This window comes from Vulpes vulpes, chromosome 11, assembly GCF_048418805.1.
Source record: "Vulpes vulpes isolate BD-2025 chromosome 11, VulVul3, whole genome shotgun sequence".
Taxonomy (NCBI): Eukaryota; Metazoa; Chordata; class Mammalia; order Carnivora; family Canidae; genus Vulpes; species Vulpes vulpes.
In genome coordinates, this window is record NC_132790.1 from 12141099 (window position 1) to 12149205 (window position 8107).

The window sequence follows — 8107 nt, forward strand, 5'->3', positions numbered from 1 at the left end:
CACTCAATGTCCCACAGAAGATCAGTAAGTTGAGTAGAATTTCAGTAAAACTTGCAATGAACATAATCCTGGGGAATAAGTCCCTGGGAATAAACTAGTTCTATACCCCAGATTTCAGTTTTTGACCTTCAACACTGATCATACTTCTTGTGGTATATACCTGCTTACAGAACTTTTCTTTACTTCAGAAAACTGTCATGGGCTATCTATTTGTGATTATTTGACTGATGTTTGCATTTTTCTAATAGACTGTAAATCCCAGGAAGGTGGGGGCCATGACTGATTCTGTTCACTGTTACATCCCTAGCAACTAATCTAGTAGGTGCTAAATAATTTTGTGATGAATAACAGAAGGAACATATGGCAAGTCCAGAGACCAGATTTCTGGTTGTGTTGGTGTTGTCTTGTATGACCTTGAATAGAACATTACACTTCCTCTGAGTCTCAGATACCATATTTGGAAGAGGGTCCTCAATAAAATGGTCATAAAGGATTCTTCCACTTTAGACTTCTAGTCTATTTAAATATAAGAAAAGAAGAGAAGATGTCAAGATTAGAGGATGGTTCAGAAGGGAGCTGGAGGAGACACAGTGTCAGGGGTGGTCAGCTAAGCATCCCCAGGACCTGGCAGGAATGATTCCTGGGAGAACTGTGATCTCTCCACAGCTGTCTAGACTTTGGGAATATTGTGAAAGGAAGAAGTTTCCCATTCCTGTTTCTACATACCACTTCGTCATTGAAACCATCATTTGTGGACTCTACTTCCCAGGGTCAGGACTAGGGTGAGGCAGGTGAGGCATTTTCTTTGGGAGCAAAATTTAAGGGAGCACCAAAAAAGCTCCATAATCAAGAAAATACTTTAAAGTAACACTTCAAAATCTAAATTAATGCAAAAAGTCCATGACAAACAAGATATCAAAATTTTGGCTCATTCATTAGAGGATGCAACTCTTGATCTTGGGGTCATGAAATTTGAGCCCAAGGTTGGGTATAGAGTTTGCATTTAAAAAAAAGAGAGAGAGGAGCACCTAGGTGGCTTAGTGATTGAGTGTCTGCCTTTGGCTCAGGGGTCCTGGGATCCTGGGATCAAGTCCCACATCAGGCTACCTGCATGGAGCCTGCTTCTCCCTTTCCCTGTGTTTCTGCCTCTCTTTGTGTGTCTCTCATGAATAAATAAATAATTAAAAAAAAAAAAAAAACCAGAGAGAGAGACATCAAATTTTGAAACTCAAGGTCAGTATCTTCTTTTGCCTCAGATTCCAATATGGCTCACCCCATCAGTACTTCCTCTGACTCTCACTCCTTCCCGTTTTGATAAAACACAGGTGTTAGTGCACATACTGGAATGTGCAGAAAAAAACACATTTGTGCTGGTTGCCAACACTGTACACCAGGGGAAACACATCAGGTGAGAAGCCAGGACTCAGGCCAGAGTTGTAGCCATCCAAGAACTGGCAGGGAGCCCTCAAGATAGTCATCTGGCACTGTCCTCAGAATGAGCCCTGGAGGGACTGTTTCCAAAGGCCAAGAAAGAGGCTCTTGCTCCAGCAAAGCAACACTGTCCTCTCTTGAGGCGGTTACTGTTCCATGCACAGAAGTGTCAGAGCTGCATACTGGGTTTTCACATTTCCCCAGGCATCCATTCAATCCTGCAAACTAAAGATGGAATCCCTGCCATGAAACAATAGAATCTTTATTTTCTGTCCCACCCAACATCCTTGTCATTAAAAAAAAAAAAAAAAAAAAAAAAAAAAAAACCATAGACAAACTTTATTGATCATTTTCAATCACTCAAGGAGAAAATGCAGGGAGGAACAAAGTGAGGTATTTTTCTCTGCTGAGCAGTCAGAAAACATGATAAATGGTGACAAGGAAGGATCTATGTTCTGAGGGACGTTTAATGATTCCTGAGGACCACCCCCCTCTACCATTACTATCTCCCAAGAGGTGTGTGGGTGAAGGAGGAAGCATCTCATTAGTGCTGTTAGCCTGTCAGACTGCTGTCAGGATTCCAGTTATCGGCTGCGAATATAACAGGAGAATGCCAAAGAAGAAATGCTTCTTACTTTAGGTGAATGGAAAGTTATTTTTGAAATGAAGGTTAATACTTTAAAAAAATAAATGATGTGAAGGGACTATTCTTTAACTAACTACCTATACTGTGTAATAGTTGTAGCCAGCCCAGACACTGCACCCCTGATGTTGAGAGAAGCAGGCAGGGCTGATGTCAGTCATCCTGCAGGTGATATTCCACTGCTGCTGGTGCCCTGGCATCACAGTATACCCCTCCTGCAGTCCCAACGCCCATCTTTAGTCACCTTCATTGGCTTTTGGTAAGACATTGAGGATAAAGTTTAGCAATGATCTCCCCCCACCCTCCATTTCACTAGAAGATTCTTGATTACTAAGAATTTTAAGTAATCTCTAAATAATATATCAGGCATTTGTAATAGGCAATTGGTAAATAATCAGTGGCTGGAGATCCTATGAAACACCCATTTCAAAAACAATTTTTTAAGGTTATCTATGTGAGAGAGAGAGAATACGACCAGGGGGAGGCACAAAGAAGGAGAAACAGACTCTTCACTGAGCAGCGAGCCCAATGCAGGGCTTGATCCCAGGACCCTGAGATCATGACCTGAGGCAAAATCAAGAGTCAGATGCTCAATTGACTGAGCCACCCAGGTGCCCCAAAATACCTCATTTCAATATGTAGATATTCCATACCTGGAGATCCTTCAAAATAGATCTTCAGACCCTAGGGATACCCACATATCAATCAGTGAGCTCAAATCAAAACAATTAGGATACCAAGTAGTTGGCTTTATCTCCATGTATTTGTATAAGAAATACAGAAGTGAGAAATTGGAAATACTCTGAGGATAGGGCTTGCTTCATATATGAGGACATGTACTATTTTTTTTTTTTTAAGGTTTTATTCCTTTATTCATAAGAGATGGAGAGAGACACAGAGAGAGAGAGAGAGAGGCAGAGGGAGAAGCAGGCTCCCTGCAAGGAGCTGGATGCGGGACTGGATCCCAGATTCCGGGATCACACCCTGAGCCAAAGGCAGATGCTCATCCGCTGAGCCACCCAAGTGTCCCAAAGACACGTACTCTTGATATTCTCTTTGGAAGATTTCCCCCCAGATTTCCCTAAGGCTTGCCTCCTGTGGTAAGCAGAATGCTCCTTCCCCCTCATATGGCCACAACCTATGGATAGGTTAGGTTTCATGGCAAGGGGAAAAATAAGGTTGCAGATGGAAATAAGGTTGCTTAACAGGTGACTGTGGGATGGAAAGATTACCTGGATTTTCCAGAAAGGCTCGATACAACCACAAGAGTCTTTATAAGTTGAAGAGGAAGGCAGAAGGGAATCAGATCCAATGTGAAGACAGCCTGATGTTGCTGGCTTTGAAGATGGAAGAATGGGGAAACAAATCAAAGAAAGTGGAGCAGTTGGAAAAGGAAGGAAACTGGTTTGTAGAGCCTCTAGAAGGAATGCAGCCATATGAACACCTAGCATTTAGCCCAGGAAGACCCATTTTGGACTTCTGAGTTCAAAAACTGTAAAATTGTAAATTTTTGTGTGTACATTTTAAGCCACTGTCTGTGGTAATTTGTTATAGCCAGCAGCAGGAAACTAATACACCTCTTTATCATGTGATCTAAGCTCAAATGTCATTTTCTTGGAGACACTTCTTGACATCTCTCACCCACTAAGGTATCTTACCATATACTCATTTCATTTGATCATAATTATCTAAAACTATTTTGTTTATTCCTCTTCCTTTTTACAAGAATGTAAATTCTAGGAGGGTGGAGATTTTTTTGCCTTTCACCTATGTATCTCCATTGCTTAGGATACCACCACATGACAGACATCCAATAAGTATTTGTCTTGTCGTATCAATGAGCTTTAAGCTAAAGAGGACAACACTCTTGCCACTGCTAATCACAGCTAAAGGGTAGCTGTTAGAATGAGTCCCATGCCTGGGTAGATCCTATTTTGCAAGGAACTGCTCAATAGTAAACAGGAATAGGAACAAATACAACATGGGAATTCCCAAATAAGCAATCAGGTAATTTAACAAGCTTGAATAGTAAGTACTGATGTGATTTGGAGTAGTGTGGTTGGGGTCTGGAGCCCAGCCAAGAACCCTGGGATTGTGAGGAGCAACTGATTATATACATGGTTGGGGGAAGTTACAGGAAGGGAAGTTCCAAAAGGATATTCATATGCTAAAGAAGACTCACGGGATACCTGAGGCCTTGCTATTGTCAAACCTCTAGCAAGGCATTAACATTAAGGCAATTGGGAACTTCCTAGAGGAATGTTGTACTTCGCTGCCTCAGGTATTTGTCCTTGGGCTGCAGGTTAGAAGGACATTTAATTTTATCAACACTTCCTTCTGCCTTTGTTTCCCACATCATTCCCCTGTGAACAACTCTGACCCTTAAATCTTTAAGGTTGTAGAGGGTGAAAGGTCATATCTTCTGTAATTTCTTCCTGCTGAACAGGCACAGAGATGTCCTTACCTGTGGGTCAACATTGGTCAGTTACCAAAGGCAGAAGCAGTCAATCCAAGGTAAACAACATATATGAACCTCCTTGAGTAGAAAGGGTCATCTGTCAGCTGGAAACTATGGCAGTGAAGGAGGCTTGGAACCAAGCAGGGAGACACCAGAAAAGACAACAAAAGAAGGTCAGTATTATGATAAGAAAAACTCTTAATAAAAAGACCCTTGATAGTTAACTAAAATTTTCCTCCAGGCTTCCAGTCCTTTATTGTCATTTGAAGAGGAATTTGAAGTCTTCCATGGGTTCACAGGAATAAGAAGGCATGTTAGTTTGCTCATTGGCTTCCTGTGAAGGAGATGCAGTCTTTATTCTAGATATATGGGTCCCTGAAGAGTAGGCTTCTAATTGTATTGCAGGGGGAATACAAAATAAGACCGGGTAGGGGCCTTTCCATTTTGCAGTTAAATCCCCTCCTGGATTGGACTTCCAATCCTTTAAATAAACCATTCTCTATGATTTATATGGGGTGGGTTGCCAGTGACTATGAGATCAGGTTTAAGAAGGATATGGTTTACATATTGATTTAGATTTATGAATTAACCTGGCCTCCAGTGAATAATTTAACAAAGCATTATAGTCTCCATCTATTGATAGGTCTACAGTGAGAAAAGGTTTTCTATATAGTAACTTAAAGGCCTTCGGACCTCACCTATATTCCAAAACTTCATCAATTTGAGTATTAGAACTTTCAGTCCTATCCCCTGGAGCTCCAGGAAGTGGAGTTGGGTTAAAACTGAATCAGTGATGGCCAATGATTTACTCAATCATGCTTATATAATGAGGCTTCTGTGAAAACTCAAAAAGACAGAGTTCAGGAATCTCCCAGGCTGGTGAGCTTGTATGCAGGGAGAGTACCACCTGGACAGGGCATGGAGCCTCCCAACTCCCTATGCATGCATTCCTTCCATCTGGCTGTTCCTGAGTTACATCCTGTTATAATAACCAGTAATCTATTAAGTACAATGTTTCTCTGACTTTGTAAGCCACTCTCAAATTAATCAAACCAAAGGAAGCAATTATTGGAACTTCTCATTTATGACTGGTGGGTCAGAAGTTCAGGTGACAGTGATGAGGGAGCAGAAGGCTAGCTGAGAATAAAGAACAAGCTGATACCCTGCAACCTCCCAGCCTCCCACTCCTGGATAGGATATGTGACATTCCTCCAGGAAGCTACCAACTGTCTTAATGCTAAGGCCTTGCTAGAGAGGAAAACAACTTTAATTTCAAAATGGCAAGGCCTCCATTGTATCTTGTAGGTCCTCTTTAGCATGTGAAAGTTCTTTTGAAAATCTCGTTTTCCTGACCTCCCTCAATTCCCAAGTATATAAATCAGTCACTCCTCACAATCCCAGTGCAGCCACTCTTCCTGCCCATGGGTCCTGTCCCCGTGCTTTAAGAATAAAACTACCATTTTGCACCAAAGACATCTTAAGAATTCTTTCTTGGTTGTCGGCTCTGGACCTCACCTATATTCCAAAACCTCATCAGAGATAGCCAAATTAGGACTAATTCTTTGTAAAACAAGTCTAATTTTAACAAAGTTGGCCTAATGATTTACATAAGCTCAGCAAGAGTAGTGATTGATCATATAGATATTTTAGAATCTGCTTTGCTGGAACTTTTTATAAGGAATCTCTAGACTGAACTTGTTAGTACCTCTCCAGGCCAGAAGTCAAGCCAAGTGTTTGCCATCAGAAATACCTGGAATTGAGGGAACCTGGGTGTCTCAATGGTTGAGTGTCTGCCTTCCTCCCAGGACATGATCCTGGGATCTAGTCCCACATCAGTCTCCCCAAGGGAGCCTGCTTCTCCCTTTGCCTATGTCTCTGCGTCTCTCATGAATACATAAAATCTTAAAAAAAAAAAAAAAAATTCCTGGAATTACCTGTAGATTTGGGCAAATTTGTCTTCTGGAGGACCCCAGAGTATCCTGAGATTCCTGCATCTGCCAGGAACTGACAGTCTTTACTCACTTGGTAAGACTGCTGGGAACTCTGTATCAGGCTAAACATTTCCAAAGGGCTTTAGTGGATTCATGCTTCATAAAGTCAACCTTAGTTCCTCAAGGCTGTGTGGTCATATCCGAGTCTATGTATGTCTCTAATATGGCATTCTAGTCAAAGCCTTGGTAAAATAACCAATGTTTCCAATGGTGTCCTGTTACAAGGAGAACACACTCTTTTTGAATTTATGCAAATGACTGCAATTGCCATGAAATAAATGATATTTATGGAGAACTTTTTTTTTTTTTTTTTAAAATTTTTATTTATTTATGATAGTCACAGAGAGAGAGAGAGAGAGAGAGAGAGAGGCGCAGAGACACAGGCAGAGGGAGAAGCAGGCTCCATGCACTGGGAGCCTGATGTGGGATTCGATCCCAGGTCTCCAGGATCGCGCCCTGGGCCAAAGGCAGGCGCCAAACCGCTGCGCCACCCAGGGATCCCTATGGAGAACTTTTGAATTTCAAGAGGGTCCAGGTAGAAAAATGAGTCTTCAATTTGTTCTCATCGGAATATTTTATCTTATTTTCTATATCATAGCTATCTTAAGAGAAAGTTTCCTTAGTCTGGAAGAGCAAATATTAGAGAACCAGCAGTGTTTTTGTGGAGGCCGAGAAAAATTAAGGCCATCCCACCTAAAGTTTAGCATTAGCACAAGTACAGCCATCTTAGGCCCCTGTGAATAAGAGCTGAACTTTATGGGAAAAACTTCAGAATGTCCTCAATGTCCTTGGCAGGGAATCCCATATCAGAAAGACAACAGAGCCCACGCCCATGGTAGAAAGTCCCATATTAGAATGAGAACAGAGCTCAATGCCCTTAAGCCCCATATCAGAATGTAAACAGAACTTGAGAAATTCCTTCACCCCTTCTGAAAATCCCCTAGACCAGCCTATAAAAAACCCAGCTGTAACCCACTTCAGGGTGCAAGTCCCTGCTCCGCTGTGTCGGGTATACTTGGACCCAAGCTCGAGCTTGCTAATAAACCCTCGTGCGCTTGCATCGGTGTCAGCTCCTTGGTGGTTTCTCAGATTCGCAATCTTGGGCACAACATCTTAAACAAGAGTCACAAAAACTATCAGTTCTTCAGTTTAGTTCTGGAAATTCTTACCAGTTTTAGTTTTAGGATTTTAAAGATATAAAAACTGTATTTGTCAAAAGTCTTTTTAAAATCTGGAAGATAGGGGATCCCTGGGTGGCTCAGCGGTTTAGCTCCTGCCTTTGGCCCAGGGCGTGATCCTGGAGTCCCGGGATGGAGTCCCATGTTGGGCTCCCTGCATGGAGCCTGCTTCTCCCTCCTCCTGTGTCTCTGCCTCTCTCTCTCTATGCCTCATAAATAAATAAATAAATCTTAAAAAAAAAAAAATAAAATCTGGAAGATGAAAAAAATAAAAATAAAAAAAATCTGGAAGATGAAACAGGTTTTGCAAGAGAATATGAACAATAATTACATAAATAAGTAACAAAAAGACTCAAAAATGGACATAAAGGTCTGATGAGAGGTTATAATAGAGCTGACAAGGAAA